An 18,455-nucleotide genomic window follows, 5' to 3' on the forward strand; every position below is an offset into this window, starting at 1 on the left:
GGGTCCCTGCACGCCTAGCTCCCTCACCTCCTTTAGGGCTTTTCACAAGTCACTTTCCAGTGAGGTCTGCCCTGACCGGTATCCGCCTGCTCCCAAGCTCTCCCCCGTCACACCCCTTGCATTATTTTTTCCCCATAGCATCAACTCACCATCAACACCACCACGATGCATTTACTACATTATTTTCTTTTCTTCCTTCCCTCAATATTTTGTAGTCTCCATGAGGCAGGCTTTTGCTTGCTTTATTCATTGCTATGGTCTTAGCATCTAAAACAACGCCTGGGACGTCGTAGGTGCTCAATGAATATTTGTTGAATGGTTCAAGAATTACCACGTGACCCTATTCATATTCATCCGCGCCATTCGTATACCTAGTAATCCAGTGCCTGCCATATGCCAAGCACTTCACAGACACAATCCCCTTCAGCCTACAACAGCCTGTGAGGGGAAGGCCGAGCCCCGCTTTATCAATGAGCGGAGGCAGGGAAGCCACGCGGCTTGCCGACTGCTGTGTCTGGTCTCATTACTCATCACATCCTATTGTATCCTTGGCGTCTGTTTTCCCTGCTGGACTGGAAGCTCCAGGGCTGTGTCTGGCCCTTGATCACCATGTCCCTGGAGCTCAGGCCAGTGCTGGTCCCCAGGAGGCGCTCCCAGAGCAGCCACGGGATAAAGGCACCTGATGAGGAGTTGGGGGGACTTGGCTGCCTCACCCGGTACCCAGGTCCTGGTTGCTTTCGCACCCACAGAGCTTTTTAGAAGCGTGCCTAGCAGTTTAACCTGAGGCGGAGCCGACCAGGAATTCACTCTCAGGTCTCTGCCTCTGTCCTATCTCACCCACTCTCACCCTGGGCTTCCTGCCAGCAAAGAACAGCCACCCAAACAGATCGCCAGACAGGCCTTTTCCTGTAGCGCTGACCTGTGCAGGGTACAAGGTACGTCTCTCTGACAAGGGGGCGGGGTGGGGGGAGAAACGGCCTCTGTGGCTCTCCCTCTAACCCCTCCCCACCTCACCCCACCTCTGGGCAAGGGTCACTGCCCGCCAAAGGGCAGGAAGGCATTCGGGTCTGAACTGACCGTTTCCCCAGAGAAACACGTCCCTCTCCACGGAGGGAGAGAGAGACAATCCTGGATAAGGAGGCAAGAGCCCGGTGGACTGAGTTAGCACTTAGGCGGTTTCTGATGTCAGTTACACAATTTCCTCACCACAGAAGACAGTTAATGGAAGCGGAAGACTTGCTAATTCATAAGAAAAGCCTCAGAACCTCAATTGCTACTCATTACAGACCTCCCCCCCCTCCCCCCCCCCCCCGCCGCCACTGGCTTCTGAGAACAGAGGAGAAGGAGAAGGTTGTCTGTGCGGCCCCCACCCCCTCACTTAAAGCTTAGAGCCAAGCGAGCTCTCAAAGAACGCCCCCCCACCCCCCCAACACCCCAGTTTCTGACGTGCTTCCATCTGATGAACCCACTTCATCTGCTGGCCACGGAGCCAAGCTGCTGACAGGAACTGCTCCACGCGGGACGCCAGGACTCAGGGAACCGCACATCCACCTGGCCGAGGCACAGGGGGTGACCTCACCACCGGGAGGGGCCCCAAGCGCGGCCTGCACTCCCTTCCCTGCCCCCGTGTCCCCAGAGGGGCCCCCTGTCAGCGCCAGGTAATCAGAGACCGGGAAGGTTCCTAACGGTTCAGTAACAGAGCACCGAGAGGCGATTCGGTCGCTCATCTCCTGGGCCCAGGCCCGCTCCTCAACGCTGGTGACACCTTCAGAGAGGCCAAGGTCACAGGGCGTGGGGCCCAGAGGGCGGGAGCTGCTGAGAAGAAAGGGCTTTGCAGCCGGAGCTGCCTTTTCTCTGCGGGAGTTCCAGGTAAAAGGACTCCAGAGCCGGACGGTGTGAGTTCTAGTCTCAGCTCCCCCAGGAACTGTGGGCCTTTGGGCGAATTACTACTTCACCTCTCTTTGCCTCAGTTTCCTCGTCTTTATAATGGGAATAATGGTTAGGAACCTCCTTCACAGCGGGGGGGAGGGGCGGGGGGGGGGTGGTGTTGTGAGGAGCGAGTTAATTTCTCTGTTCTGAAGTCTAACAGGGGAGTCCTGGCCAGGTAGCTCAGTTGGTTAGAGCGTCATCCCGATGCGCCAGGGTTGCGGGTTCGATCCCCACCAGGGCACATACAAGAAGCAACAGTGAATGCATGAATGGGTAGAACAACAAATCAATGTCCCCACCCCTCTTCCTCTCTCTCTAAAATAAAAAAGAAAGAAAGCCTAACAAGGAGAAACAGAGTGTTATCAAACATTTCATGTGCACTCCCAGGGTAGGAGGGTGGGGAGAGGTGGCGGCGGTTACCAGGGACAGTCCAAGGGTGTCTCCATCATCCTCTGAATTCCACCCAGAGGACACCCCTGCTGCCCAAGTACCAGGGAAGGCCTGAAGAAACGGGGTGGTGGGGGTGGTGTGGAGGATGGGGGGTGTGGGGTTCTGGAAGGATATCGCGAAGCACAGAGGCGTCTTTCTGGGAGGCCAGTCTTGAGACAGGAAAAAAGCCAGCAGGCTTGTCTTGTATCCCACGCCCAGAGCTCCAATGTGGATCCTTATTATTATTATTTTAAAAAATATATATTTTATTGATTTTTTACAGAGAGGAAGGGAGAGGGATAGAGAGTTAGAAACATCGATGAGAGAGAAACATCGATCAGCTGCCTCCTGCACACCCCCCACTGGGGATGTGCCCGAAACTGAGGTACATGCCCTTGACCGGAATCGAACCTGGGACCCTTCAGTCCGCAGCCCGACGCTCTATCCACTGAGCCAAACCGGTTTCAGCCTTATTATTATTTTTAAAAGATCCCACCAATCTTGTATTCTTCATAAGAGAGACTGTAACTCTATCTTTATTCTAATATGTAAACATTCTAAGAGCCAAGGCCGAGTTTGAGTCAGAAACAGGCCACGCCCCCCTCCCCCCAAGGCCACCGTGAGAAGCTAAACCCTTCTTTGGTGTCTTGTGAAGAATCCACAGGTGGAAAAAAACAATCCCTGGTGGATCTCGCCTCCCAGCCCTTTGTGTGGACAAACAGAGCATCTCTGCAGTCGCTGTGTTCCTGAGCCAGGCCCTGGAATCCCCGGCCGCATACAACTTTGCACGGCCTTTTAGAAACGAAACCAGGACTCACTCAGGCGTGTGCCCTGCCTTCTCCTCAGGACTGCACATCTGTGAGGTGTCTCTGTGTCACGGTGAGTCAGAGCTCGCCACGCCCTCCCGACCTCAGGCATCTACTGAACCAAGGGGACACCATTTCCCATCCCCAGGAATTCCCAGGCTGCTGTGACCCTTGGAACCGTGTTGTCTGCTCTTTTTCACGAGACGATGACTCCAGGGGCTCAGGGCACAGTATCTGACACACGGTAGTGATGGTGGTGATGACGATGGGGATGACTCGGCAAACACCTGCTTGCCACGCGCCCCTCCGCCCAGAGTTCAGGAGTGGGAGCTGCGGCCGGACCACAGCGCCTCTTTTTGGGAAGAGTGGTGGCGGGAGGGGTAGGACACCGGGACAGCTCTTCTGCGCTGGTGACCGCATTAACTCCGAGGGAGTGAGAGGTGCTGTGTCCTGGGGGCGCAGAGGGTTGTGGACCCGTGGGGAAATGACCTGCTGGGGTCAGAAGGCGGGGAGGCTGCCATCTCAGCACCGAACGAACGGGAATAGCGGGGTGAGGTACAACCCCCTTCAAGTCCTGCCTGCCAAGCACTAGCCTCACAACCTCAGGCACATCACCTAACACTGCTCAGCCCCATTCTGCTCATCCCAAACCCCCCTCTTCCCCTCCCAGTTCCCTTCCTCCCCTCCCTGTCCCCTTCCCCCTCCCCTCCCCTCGAACAACACAAATCACTAACATCTATGAGCACCGACTACATCGGTCACCCTTGCGCAATGCTTCCCATTCACAATACCTCATTTAATTCCCAGGAATAACCCCAGGAGGCGGATCCCAGCCTTATCTCCACAGCACGGATTATTATCTGTGAAACGGGAACGACATCTGCTCCTATCAGGCTCCTATGGAGATCCAATCCGATCACTTATGGAAGGTGCTGGGCACAGACTCGGCCTCTGAGAGGCGGAAACCTGAGCCCTCGGACAGCCCCGAGGTCAAGCATCAGGCCCCAGGGAGCCCCGAGCTGCCCAGAGCAGGGCTCCCTCTGCCAGGACACGCCCAGCCCCAGGTACAGGTGCAGTGACTCAGCAGAGCACATCCGCTGTTTTATACAAACCCTGGAAAACCCCTCCGGAATGTGCCCGAGATCCTTCTGTACCCTAGGAGGGGAGTGGACGTGTCTGGAGGAAGGATGGAATCAGACCTTTGGCTCTGAGGGTAACACTGCAAATGGCCCCCCTACCTGTTTCTTCCCTTGCCTGCCCTCCACCAGGCCCTGCCCAGCACTGGAGACACCAGGGGAAGCCAGACTGGCTTCCGGTTTAGCCGCGGCCGGGGTACCTGAGGCCAGGCCAGGGCTGCCCGGGGAACCACTTGCTGACCTCCGGAGATGTCACTGTTGACCAAAAGAGGTGTTTTCTCTTAAAAAAAAAAAAATCTCTTCTGGTTGCTAAATGAATAAATAGCTCTAAAACACGCAGGGCATAAGAGGACCATCTGTCAGGACCCCCCTGACCTCTGAAAGCTCAGCGTGAGACAGGGAAGCTGGCCTTGGCTGGCCGGGGGTGGGAAGAGCGGATAAACAGCGGTTTTACCAGCAACACAAAGAGACGGACAACCCTGCACATTGTTAGCGTGTGACCAGAAGAATCCACAGCTGGGCCCCCAGCACCAAATGCAGGATAATAGAGCATTCAGGAAGCAGGCATCCCGTGGCCTTCGTTATAACCGCATGAGCACTTACTTGGTGCCTCTATTGAGCCTTCCATGCAGATCATCTCATTTAATTGCATCCACTCCCCAGCATCGTGGGTTAAGAGGTGGTTTAGAGTCCAGCTGGGTTTGTCTCAATAGTCACCCCGCCCCCCTCAGCCTCCCCACCTGCCTGGCCGGGTGACCTTGGGCATGCTGTTTAACCTCGCTAGGGTTCAATGTCCTCATCTGTAAGACTGGGATCCTAGGACCCACCTTATCAGAGTGCTGTGAATACTAGATAAATCCACACACCAGTCAGTGTTATCTATTGTTATTATCACTGTCAACGGCCTTCATCCCTGATAAATACGGAAACTTCCCAAAGTCAGACCCGACTCGGACTCATCCAGTTTCCTCTCTGCACGGGTGCCCGTGCCGCCGGTTCCAGAGCTGATGCGCTTTCCCGTACACCGTTCCGTTCCCAGAAGTCATACTCCCCGCAGAATGCTTCCTCCTAAGGGACAGAGCGGCTCCTCCGAGCAGATTTCTTTCCGAAAGTTAAACTGTGCTTGGCTTTATTTGTAGGAAACTGGTTAAAGGATCCGGGAGCCAGGTATGGCCGAGGAGCGCAGGACCCACCAGCCCCCCTGCAAGGCTGTACCCAAGAGTCTGCAGGCCACTGTGCCGCTCTGGGCTAGAACGCAAGCCGGGAGGAATCTCACCCTGCGATGCCGCAGGCACAGAACACACGGCCCCCCACAGAGGAGACAGGCCTTCCTCATATCGGGGCCACACACCTCTGTGGTGTGTGGACTGGTCTTTGCTGTCAGTTCCCGGCCAAGCGTGTCCCTCAGCAGGCCTCCTGCACCAGTGGCAGGGAAGGACAGACCCGAGACTTGTTGCTCCCCCCGCCCCATCACCCCGAGGTGGTATCCTCAATGCTCTCAGAGCACCTCCAGCCTGCGGCTGCCTCTGTCCCACCCCCACCCTCAGGATCCAGCCCTGGGGTGGCAGATTCCCCACCAGACACAATGGAAGCCGGAGCAGTCAGTCTTAGGGCCCAGAGCCCAGCGCCGTCTCGGGGACTGGCACCAGCTCCAGGAGGATTTGAGGGGTGTGGGCGGGAGGCCCTGGACCAGTCAGGAGTCCGAGAACCTTAGCAGCAGGCACCACCTGGTTCTCTACCCCGTCTCCCTTCCTCAAAGAAGAGCGTTCTGTTCAAACGGAGACTCTCCAGCCAAACAAAAGAGCGAGAAACCAGTCGGGCAATTATGTGGGTTTCTCAAACAAGTTCAACAGGAGTGGCCAAGGTTGGGCAGGCTCCCGTCCAACTTGGGACAAAAGGGCTTCTTGTTGGTTTTGGAAAAGGCGAATCTCGTCTCCCTAAACCCCGTTCCCCGTATTTGCGCACCCGGCCGTCCCACCCCGCTTTGCGCCCTACTGCCCCAGAGGGCCGCACGTATTTCGTCAGGAGGTTTTACGAAGCCCACATCTGTGTCACACGAATGAGTTGCTTTGTACTGAGCCTCGGAGTGCTCAACAAATGACTTTTTGCCAGAAGCTCGGTTTCTTAAAGAGCCGGGCCCAGGCCTCCTGTGGGACTCAGCCGGCCTGCTGGCTGGTGGAGCTGGGGCAGCCACTGTCTCGGGCCGCCCCGCAGGCTTCTCCCAGCATCACAACCTCCGCCCCCTCGCCGGTTCTGCGGGAGATGAACGCTGGAGACCCATCCACAGCGTACTCCAGGTCCATCCGGGCCAGAGAGCAGGCAGAGAAATCGCAGCCAATGCCTCTCCCCAGCACTCGGAGCAACGCTGAGACGCCTCTGCGCAGCACTGAACACGCCTCATTTCGTCAGGCCTCCCCACAAGTCCACGGGAAAAGCTCTCTTGGCACTGTTTTATACTTGAAGAAATAGGTTCAGAGGCGTAGGGGAGGAAGAGAAACTTAAATGTGAGCAAGGTGAAAGGCACATAGTATGTGCTGGGTGCTCGCATGAGCACAGGGAGAGTCCAGCTGGGTTTGCACGGGGTGGGGGGGTGGGGGGGTGGGAGAAGACTGCAGGGGGGCGGGGATGGAAGCGGGATACCACTGTGGGAAAACCCAAATCCACACACAGGGGACACGGAAGAGCAATGGACCATTTTCTCAAAGGGGTAACTGCAAGTTTCCTGCGAAAAACAAACTTCCTCACTACCTTTAATTATGACTGCATTTCCTTTCCACCTCCCTAGACACCAGGACAGCTGTGACCCAAAGGAGGAATTGTTAAAAAGAATGTGGCAATTCGGAGGTGGCTCCATCTCCGGAGGGACCTGCAGGCACGCTCAGGCCTCCGTGTGCTCACAACACCCGCCTCCGCTCGCTTAGGACGCAAAACAAGTGAATCCGTTCACAGGCATGGTTTTGATCAACGCACGCAACGCACCACTTTGTAGAGAGGGACACAGTGAGTTTGGGGCCATTTCAACAGCAAAATCCATGGATGTGCTCATGGTCTGATATCTATGGAAAAGATGCTAAAAAACGATGATGCGTTACATAGATATACAGATACGTGCAGGTGGCCAGGACTCGCACGCCTGCGGATGTGGGCCATGGGCGGGAGACGGGACCAGCGGGACCCCTGCGGAGTCAGGGACGGGAGCTCAGCCTCAGACCTGCAAGGGCCGTGCCTGCAGGGACACGTCTCGGAGTCCGGCTCCCGAACTGCAGCCGTGGACACGGTAGGCTAACACAGGTACCCAGGAGCGACGGGGAGAGTTGGCAAGAAGTGGTGAGATACTAGCTTTATACCAAAATCTCCATAGTTGGGTGAAAACTTACATCAGGTTCTACCAAAGCAACCAGCTTAAAGGCCCAGGAGATGGAACACACTCTGGGAACATCCCCTGATATACAACAGGGCCGGGCGGCTAAGGCCCACATACTGGCTCGAGGGCAGGCCCCCTGGGCAGGCCACACCATGACCTTCTGAAGAGGGAAGGCTGTTTGCGCTTAAACACCTAACTCAGAGCCTGTCCCAGCCGGGGAAATACTTCGTAAGTGCCGGTCACAGCCGCAGAAAGCCATTCACAGCCCTGCTAGCAGGAGCTGGCGGGGGCCGGTAAGGCGAGACCTCGCTGCGGTCAGAGCCAGCGCGTCCTCAGTGGCCAGATGACTTCCCAGAGGACTCAGCGATAATCTGAGCTGGCCCTGGGAGAGGAACCAGGGAGCTCAGGCAGAGAGAGGCAGGAGTAAGGGCTCCGGGCCGGAGTGAAGGCTGGAAGGAGCAAGCTGCCCTGGAACAGAGAGAGGAGGGATTGTGGGGATTGGGGAGGCGGGCGAGGTCCGTGGAGGCAGCGGGTACTAGGAGCCCGCATTTCATCTAATGGCAATAAGGAGACACTGACGGTTTCAGTGCGAAGACCACCCCCCTGGTCTCCATCAGGAGCCTTAAGAGTCCGTTAGCACCACCAGGCTGTGGGGTCCACAGGGGTCCAGGGGTTGCTCCCAGACCCCACGAAAATGCCCAGCACGTGGTGCACGTGCAGTCAATACCTCCTCAGTAAAGCAGCGATAAATGTGAATCCAGAATCTCCTTCTTTCTGGCCCAAAGAGGCAAGGGTTTCCTGTGGGAAAGGGGGACTTGATAGACTCAAATGACAGGTTGTGGCTAACTGAAACGATTTCTCAAACGACCCCCAGGGTCAGCTCTCTGCTTCAGCGGGAGGACACTTAGCTCTGGGAGAGGAGGAGCGATGTGGAAAGCGAGCAGTCGGGGCAAAGACACTTCACCCTTCCAGTCTCCACACTGGTGCTTCCTGAACCCCAGAAATCTGGACTGAGATTCCCCCTCTAAGAGGGATGGCACCAACCCCAGCGTCTTCCTGGAGCCCCAAGAGCAGGGGCCTCCCTGAATAAAACGGCAGCTGCCACGACTGCGTTCTGACCATGCGCAAGGCCCTCTGCCAATCACCCTCCACTCATTTAATCCTCGGGATAATGGGGAGAGGTAGCAGCCACCATCCCCATATCGAAGATGAGAAAACAGGTTCAGAGAGGTTAGGTAACTGGCTCAAAGTCACACAGCTGATTAGGGGCAGAAGAGGACTCACGCCTGACATCCAAGGGCATGCTCTTAATCTCTATGCATCCGCCTTTCTGAACCTCGGACGATGCACCAAGGAGGAAGGCGCCCACGGTGTGGGCAAGGGGGAGCTGGTGGGTTAAGAGATGAACATTCCACCCCGGCTTAGGAGCAGGGGCGGGCCTGGCTGTGGCAGAGAAGGTAGAGCAGCCTCTGGGAGACCAGGAGAATGGCTCCACCCTTCTCCTATGACAACCAAAACCAAAATAGAGGCGGCGGTGGTGGGCGTGGGCTCCGGGCTCTGACTTCAGAGGGCTTCACTCCCGAGTGAATCATGCCTGCTGGGTGAAGGGCGAGGTGTCTGCTCCGACAGCTGAGTGTTCTGCTGTGCCTGTGAGAACCCCGGGGGAGATGCACAGGGAATACAGCCGGAAACACACACACACACACACACACACACACACACACACACACACACGCACATGCACCCCATGCCGCATCCTCCCAAGCACCAAGGGGCTGCTGGGGGGTGGGGGGGACGGGCTCTGTTCAGGGACCTGTCCTCCTTCCCCTCACGCTCACAGCGGACCAGGTGTCCACACCCCCACCCAGCAGGATGTCAGGTGATCTGCGGCAGCCACATTCCCTCTCTGAGCTGGAAGAGACGCATGATCTAACCGAAAGGGGAAAAGGAGAATTCTTCACTCACTTTAACTCGTATTATATGCATCTTTGTAAGACCCCCCCCCCCCGCCCGCCCCCCCGCTGGGACCCAGTACAATGCAAATAGGTGAATATGCTCTTCAATCGGAGCACCACACAGATGTAAGGCATAGGCCAGCGGAACTTTAACACTCCCGTTTGGTTATTCCTGGAGGTGGCCACACCTCTCCGCTTGCTGGGGCTGACTTCCCTTCGGGAGTAGGCACTTCGTGGGGTCTGGGCAGCTCCTAATGACCACTCCTCAGTCACAGCGGGAGGGCACCATTGGGATGGCATGGTCCCAGCTCCGCTGGGCCACAGGTGGGCCACTGACCCTTCCTGAAGAACGTGGACCCAGGACTCTGGGGTGACTGGATTCCTAACCTCCGCACTTAGGGCATCCCCTGCCTCCAACCACAGTATACCCCTGCTCACAAAGAAGCGTGTGGAAGAGAAGAAAGCAGAGAGGAGAGAGAGAGGAGGAGGCAGGGAGAGAGGCTGTGTGTGTGTGTGTGTGTGTGTGTGTGTGTGTGTGTTTATCCTTCCGGTCCTTGATCCCATCACCAGCCCAAGGCTCAGCTCTCCTGCCCTTGGGCTCCATCTGTTTCTAATAAGCCTCCTTTTTCATTTCCACCTTATATACTCAGATATATTTTTACAATTTGCAACCATAAGAGTCCTCCTTAACCTAGTGCCTGGGCCAGAGGAGGCTTGGGGGTGGCCTCCTGGGGATCATAGGGCCCTGGACCCCTGGGCCCCTCCCGCCAAACTCCAGGCAGCTGTTACCTGCCCACACCCAGCTCAGGACCTGGATCCACCCTCCATCCACAAGAAGAGCTACTTCTGGGCCGGCCCTGAGCTCCCTCCTCCACAGCCAATGGCCATCCCCACCCTCGGGAAGCCCCAGCCCCGGTTATCTCTTCAGCATTCTTCCCAGATGACAACAAGCCTGGTCCGCCCGCTGCTAAATCAAATGCCCGCCCGGGGCCTTCCAGGCCTGGGAGCACCACGGCACGGTCTCCCGTTTCATCACCGGCACCTGGTGGCCCCGGGCCAGGTGGCGTCAGAGGCCTCACTCACTTCACCGCCTTCTTCAGGAGATCTGGGAGCGGCGCTCAGGAGCCGCCACATCCCCGGCCCAGCCCCGAGCAGAGAAGCTGTCCCCCCTGATTCCAGGGGAGCTGCCGAGGAGGCAAAAAGCCCTGGGTTATCTTGCTCCTTCCTGCCTGGGAACACTGCCCCTCCCCTGGAAGGGATCAGCCGCTTCCACCACTCCCCCACGGAAGGCTCCTGCTTCGGTTTTAGGGCACTTGAGACAAAACGGCTTTGTCTCCCCATCTCCCCCTCGGCCTTCAAACTACCGCACTACCTCCTCCCATCCTCCCCTGGAGAAGCTCGCCCGTTCTTGCTCAAGTGGATCTTAAGGGCACTGGCCGGTGGACTTGGATTTTCCCACGCGGTACAGTGACAGCAGCGCCCGCAGCTTAACAAGCCGCGCCTTAAGTGACTGGAGAATCATCTGGACATTTAAGAAGTGCCGGGCACCCAGCTGACGGTTTCCTGAACCCCCACAGCCACCCCACAGGGAAGGCACTATTCTGTTTTTCACGTTACAGAGGAGGAAGCTGAGGCTCAGAAAGTGAGGTCACCTGCCCAAGTCCCACGGCTGGTGACTCCCAGAGCCTGGAATCGGACCCCCACCCCCCAAGCTGAACCCTCCTCATGACCACAAGCTCCCAGGCTCCCATTCCTTCTGCCCCCAGAATGAGGGGCATCTTCCACTAAGCCACCTACTTCCCCACGTTCGTCTACAGTGGTTACTATGAGAGCCACTGGCCACATGTGGCATCGAGCACCTGAAATAAGGCCAGCGATGATCAGAAGCTAAATTTATACTTTAATTTTAATTAAATTTCATTCAAATAGCCACAAGTGGCCAGGGGCTACCCTACTAGACCGCACAGGTATCAAATCATATTTTGTATAATGTTCTTCTATACATAGCATCCCATTCAACTTCCAGGCAAGCAGGGCAAGTAAAATTAACCCCATTTACAGACAAGAAAACTGAAGCTCAGAGATTTGCTCAAGTCCAAGGGGATTAAACACTTCCCTCTCTAGGCTCCCACACTATTCCCATTACATGACTTTTACCCCAACTTGACCTCTGGCCTAGGGGTCAGGAGAGATGTTCCTGATTGAGCCCCATTCTGGCTCCATGGTACCTTGACACATCACTGTCCCGCCACTCCCTCCCCTATCCTGGGAAGAGGGACAGATGCACGTGGTGGAGGGTTCCAGAAAGTTTGGGGCATAGTCTTCTCAGACTGAAAGGATAGGACAGTCAGGGTTCAAGATCCTCTAAGCTGCTGTGTGGTCCCAAGTTGCTTTTCTTACTTACTTACTTTCTTTTTTTTTAAAGCTTTTTCTTTGTTTTTTATTTTAAATTTATTGATTTCAGAGGAAAAAATGAGAGGGCAAGAGAGATAGAAACATCAATGATGAGGTAGAATCATTGACTGCCTGCCTCCTGCACACCCACACTGGGGATCGAGCCCACAACCCTGGCATGTGCCCTTGACTGGAATCAAACCCGGGACCCTTCAGTCTGCAGGCTGACACTCTAGACACCGAGCCAAACCAGCGAGGGCCCAAGTTGCTTTTCTAAAAATGAGGAAAGTGAAGCAGAAATTAGACACATTCTTTTTCTGGGACAAGCCATAATGGGGAAGGGGGGAAGACTGTCCTTGAGGACAATCCAATGCCTCCTTAAATGAATCCCAACTCCTGATCATTTCCTACAGGATCAGCCTAATCCTCAGGACGTCACTATTCGGCCAAAAATGGTATAATCCACTGGGTGGGCATTAAGTCCCTGCCAACCACCCTGGCGATAACCCAACACTCATTCCAATTCCCATCCCTTCGTGAAACCCAATCGACGTGTTTCCACTAGCTGGGATGCCCACACTGCAGTCAGTTTAAAATCTCGGGGTGAGGGTGGGGTGGGTACGGGGACATCTACAGCAGAAATAAATCACACGGGGAACAGTCCAATGGAAAACGCGAATTTAATAAAACACAGACAGAAAATAAACCACTTGCCCAGCCACTGGTGGTCAGTGCACTGTTATTTTTCCCCCCTCTGGTCCCCAGTGAATGCCCCCCCAGTTCTGGGAAAGGCTCCCTTTCGCCTTCCGAGTGAGGCATGAAGGAATACTGCAGTATTTCAGCCTTGGGTTGCTCGCGGAGAAACAAACCCGTTTTTGTCATATAATTTTCTGCACCTCCGCTGTAATAACACATCATTTGTGGATCTATGCTAAAGCAAACACCATATGGTGGCTGTGTAAAAAGCTGTCCGGGGTTCTGACCTCCGAGATGTGAGGGGTTTGTTTGGGAAAAGGAGGCTGGGTGGGGAGAGAGTCGAGTCGGTAATGGGACACGGTGTCGGCAACCTGTACGGTGTGACATTTGGAGGCTCAATGGAGGAAAACTAGGCCGGTGTCAGGTTCCAAGCACTCGTGGCAAAGTCGCCAATGATTCCTTCTTTTCTCTCCCAAGTGAAAAATGTTTCTCGAGGTCTGTTTTCCCAGTCTTACCACCACACACACACTCCGGAGGGGCTGACACGGGGGAGCCACGAGCTATCCAAAAGGAGAATCACATCCTGGTGAGCTCTCTGTTCCCCAAACTGTCACAGCCGTGGGCCTGCGAGAATGACACGGAACCTGCTCTGCCTGCCACCCAAGATCTCTTGGGATTGCTTTGAATTGCTCCCACACCACGGCTCCCCCCAAATACAGGGGCTACTCATAGTAATCAAATGCCTTCTCAGTAGCGTGGCTGCCTACCCACACCCTTACTGAAGAAATTTAAAAATTCTAAATACCAAACAAGACGTCATTATTCCTCACACGTGAAACGATCCCTAAGAGTGAGTACGAAGAGCAGCAGGGCCTGGTCCCGTAAGTCGGTCTGGTTTTTTGGGGAGGAGGGCGTCTTAAGACTGACCCCTCAATTCTGACTGACTTGTCCATTCTGACCTGAGTAAGCCGAGTTCATTCCGAACACACACGGGGACGGCTGTTCCAGAATAGAACAGAACCCCCCAAAAAAACGAACCCGAGAGCCACAAGTGGCCCAGGAAGACCTGGCTCTTTGGCCTCGGAGGAGAAGCACGTGATGGGAGCACTCAGAATGGGTGCTTGTCAAAAGCATCAGAGCACCCGAGTGTCCAGAGGCCCCTGGGACCCAGGAGAAGAAGAAGTGCCCTGAGACTAGCAGGGGCCACAGACCGCAGCCCAGGAAAGAGCAGGCTTGTGGCCCACACGCCCAGAAGAATCAGGGAACCCCGGAACTTCCTTTAAGTGTCCGTGCTAACACGGTGGTCACTAGTCATGTTTGGCTACGGCCACCTGAAATGTGGTTCATGCTCCTGAGGAACTAAAATTTTAATTTTATGCAATATCAATTAAGATGCAAATTTAAATAGCCACTGGAGGCCTGTAGCTACTGTGTCAGCACAGTCATAAGATCAATCCTCACTCAAACCACTGTCTCCAGCAAAACTATCTGCCAGTTGCTTCTTTTCTTTCCTTCCACAGCCACTGGGACCCTGGGTCAAGCTCACAGCTGACACCAGGACACCCGGCCACAGAACCCAGGAGGCCGGCAAGCAGCTGCCTTCTAGCCTAGACGGACCTGCTGCCCAGAGGGGACACCCTCTCCCTGAGGGTTGTTAGCAACCCTGTGAAGCCAAGTCCCTCCAAAGCGCAGCCTGACCAATCGTGGGCCCCGCTGCCTCCCTCGTCCTAGTGAGCCCCAGTCCCCCCGGGAGGTGAGGCGGGAACGGAGGCAGCACCCAGGCTCCTTTGGGGCCTTCAGGCCACTGCTCTAATGACCCCAGGAGCTCCTCTGTCAGGGCTCCCCTTACAAATCCCAACCTGCCCGGCCGGTGTGGCTCAGTGGTTGAGTGTCAACCAGGAGGTCACGGTTCGATTCCTGGTCAGGGCACATGCCAGGGTTGTGGGCTTGATCCCCAGTAGGGGGCGTGCAGGAGGCAGCCAATCATTGATATTTCTATCTCTCTCTCCCTCTCTGAAATGGATAAAAATATATTTAAAAACAAGCAAGCAAACAAAACCCCCCAACCTGCTCTGTCCCATAAAAATCTCAACTCCTCATCTAAAGATGAAGTCCCACGGCATACTATACGGATGGCCGTGTTGTCCCGTAAGCTTTACGTCACTCGTTCCAGCAGCTACTGACCACTATGGTACTCCACCCCCTCCCGCTCCCTTCCTTCCCAGAAACAAGCAGACTTCTCCTCGCTGGGCACATACAAAGTCAGCCTTTTGTTTTGACATTCAAGGATCTGTAGGGTATCTCGTCTGTCTGTCTGTCTGTCTCCCACTCTCTTTTAGCAGGGGGGCTCTAGCCTGGAGCCTTACAAAATGGTGACATTCAAATGCTCAGGAATATAACCATTGGGTGGCTTTTCAGAACTGGCTGGGTCACAGGGTCGTGCTCACCTCTGACCTCCAAAGCGCAGCACCCCAGAGAATGAGCATTAGTCAATGAATCCCAGAGGGCTTCCCCAAAATGAACTTGAGAGAGAGAGAGAGAGAGAGAGAGAGATATCTCTGCTAAAGGTAAGGCTGGGGAGCTACTGCTTGCTCGGTGCCCCTGCCCAGGTGCAGAGTGAACAGAATTACACCCACCATCGGGCGCTTTGAGGCATCCCGATGAAACCCCCAGAGGGCCCCCCATGAAACCCCCAGAGGCCCGGGGAGCCCATGACTGTGGTCAGGTGGAACGGGGAGAAGCAAGCCCAATACAAAATGAGGGTTTTCTGAATTCAATAATCCATCGGATCCCAGACGATACAGTGCCTGGACCTGCAGGGTGGCGTACTGCCTGCTGAATAATACATGCGCCAGGTCCCCCCTGCTGATCACGGTGTAATTCAATGCGGGGTCGCCGAACAGGACACCCCTGTGCACACCGCAGTTCTAGGGCCCCGAGGAGGCAGCAGGATAGCCAGATTAGATTTCTCCCCAGAACGCCTTCCAGAAACACCCCTTCGCATGTCCGGGGATAAATCTGGATGGATAACAAGGCAGTTAACAGTGTTTCTAAAGGGACATTTGGCCCAGCTTTGTCTCCTGGGAAGAGTCGCATCCTAGTGACTTATTCCATGGGCTCTCTTAAACGTTCTCGCCCCGCATCTTACGGATATAAAAACAGATGCCCGCAGAGACCACGTGGCCTGCCCAAGGCCGCACGAAAGCTGAGGGGAGACCGAGGCTCCCGCTGTCTGCTCCAGGAGTCCGTCCACCCTACCGAGCCCACAGTCACATTTCCTCCCAATGCCTTTTCCCGGCTGAGCTTACAGTGCGCTTCCGTTCAAATGATGCTTCATAAGGCAACGCACTTCTTCTGTCTCAATCACTCTCACCTCGGCTCAGTGACCTAAGAGATCTTCCAGAGAAAAGATGTGAGTTAATGTGGGAGATGATACCCTGCCGGTACGGCCGGCACACCGGCTGAGTACACAGAATAATCACCGTGGACACTGAAAATCCGGGGTTGCCTGAGAGATACACATACAGATGCTTCTTGGCTGCACAAAACCATTTACCTTAGGATGCTAGTGAGTGGCCCGTTTGTCTCATGCATTTGAAAAAGAATTGAACTTAAAGAAAAATCCTCCCCACTCCCCTGGTATTTTGGGGTTTATACCAGTTGCATTATGTAAAAAATGTCCTTCCCCCCCCCCCCCCCGGGAAACCAGGTTGATGATAAAAAAGACCACAAAGGAAGATAAGGATTGCTGACAATGATTAGATTCCCGTCTTACAGATTAATAGAGAGGATGGGAGGGTCAGATACAGAATCAAAACCCCGGGAGAGAAGAGGCCTCAAGAAAACCTGATGCCTACTTAGCTGTAATGAGTTAATCCACTCAGCTCTCCTGCCTAATGGGCATTATGACAAATTTATAGCTGCCATCATGTCACTCTTTTCAAACGCTATCACACAGGCCCCCCCCCCCCCCCCCCCCCCCCGACGCACAGCCATGTTCACAGATTGGTGAATAAGCTGCATTCTTCGGGCTTTTAACAAACACCTCACAGTGCTGTCTGTACCACCCCCCGAATTCAATCGGACTTGTTGCAGCACAGCTGCAGTTCCCGGCTGCCAGCGTTTCTGGGGGACCGCAGGGCTTCCGACTTGGCAGGGTGGGCTGCTGGCTCTCACAGGCCCTTCCAGCCCCCAAATGCCAGCACACCACCCGGGTCCGGGGAGCCCGGCACCCAACAGGAGAACCAGACAGACTCACATCGTCCCTGAAAAAGCGTGAAGGCGATCGTTCTCGTGACCATTCTTTCATTGAGAAGTAAACGAGGGCCCGGCATGCAACAGGTCAGCTGCGCGGCACTCAGTAGGCCTTCCATAAATGGTGGCGTTACTGAGGGCCAAGCGCTGCGAGTGGACTCTCCCTTTCGCGGGTGCAAAGGCACTTCTAGCAAGTTCTCTTTCATCACCACTCTTGTCATCTGGTGTGGTTGTGTGAGTGTGTGTGAGTGTGTGTGTGTATGTATGTGTTTTTTAATGTATTTTCATTGATTTCAGAGAGGAAGGGAGAAGGAGAGAGAGATAGAAACATCAATGATGAGAATCACTGATCAGCTGCCTCCTGCAATACCCCCTTACTGGGGATGGAGCCTGCAACTGGTCATGTGCCCTTGACCGGAATCAAACTCGGGACCTTTCAGTCCGCAGGCTGATGCTCTAGCCACTGAGCCAAACAAGCTAGGGCACCATGCCATCCGGTTTGGGAAGCTAATATGCCGTGAGTGGTGTAAAGGGCTTGTACTCCCAGGATCTCCGATCTGGGTGCTTCCCTGCAGTTGAGGAACCCGAGGCTGGGAAATAAAGGAACCTGCCCAAGGTCACAGGTCACACACTGCTGTGTGGGAGGCAAGATGAAGACCTCGGCTGGCCTAACTCAGTTCCCTCTTTTCTTTGTTTTCCTGGGGCTCAGACCCAGTGAGACAGACAAGAAAGGAGGGCCTGGGGGCCCGGTGCTCTGGCAACAAAGCAGACAGAGACGCCCAGTGAGGCTGTGGGCACCTTCCAATGTTACTTACCTCCAGCGGCTATGAAGCCCCTCCCCACAGCCTCTCCCCACAGCCTCTCCCCCGTGCATTTTTCTTCTCCGCTGCCTTGATTAAACACAAGGCCCCCCGGCAGGGACTGTTTCTTCCTCTCAGCTTTGTTTGGCGCATTGTCCCAGCAAGGCTCAAAGAAAGGGCTCTTATTAATGGTGACAATAACGCAACAGTGTTTTCTCAAGAGCCTCCGAGGGGTCTTGCCAGACCAGTGCCATGCTCCTTCCTGCCGCCTCTCGCTGGCGGGGTTCACCTGTGAGCCCTCAGCGGCCCGGGGCACTGGTACCAAGCACTGCCCTCCACATCGTGTAGCCCAAACTCCATCTCCCGGGGTTTGCAAAGGCCCTGAGAACTGGACAGAGCAGGGCTCAACGCAGCACTCGGAATGTCAGCAGAGAACTCACAAGGGAGCCACGGGAGACAAAGCCAGGCCCCGGGGATGATGGGCCCGGGGTGGTTTGGACGGAGCTCAGCAGCAGCCCGGGGTGAGAGCTAAGCGCCGGCCTTCAGCGGAGTGTGCTGGTCACTTTCTCCACCTCTCTCAGTTTTTGTCCTGAAGCTGATGAAAGAAATCAAACAGAAACTCAGCCAATCATCAGCTACAGGGCTCTCCCTGAAGAGACCCAGTGGTGGGTGTCGTGCATGGGCCCCTCTTC

At 55.2% G+C, this 18,455-nt stretch overlaps 1 protein-coding gene across 1 annotated transcript in view; it reads right to left on the bottom strand.

Moving 5' to 3' along the window:
- ABTB2 (ankyrin repeat and BTB domain containing 2) overlaps nt 1–18,455 on the bottom strand; it is a 141,556-nt gene that overhangs the window by 56,459 nt on the left and 66,642 nt on the right. The window lies entirely within an intron of this gene.

The sequence above is a fragment of the Cnephaeus nilssonii genome (genome assembly GCF_951640355.1).
Source record: "Cnephaeus nilssonii genome assembly, chromosome: 13".
In the NCBI taxonomy this organism is placed as follows: Eukaryota; Metazoa; Chordata; class Mammalia; order Chiroptera; family Vespertilionidae; genus Cnephaeus; species Cnephaeus nilssonii.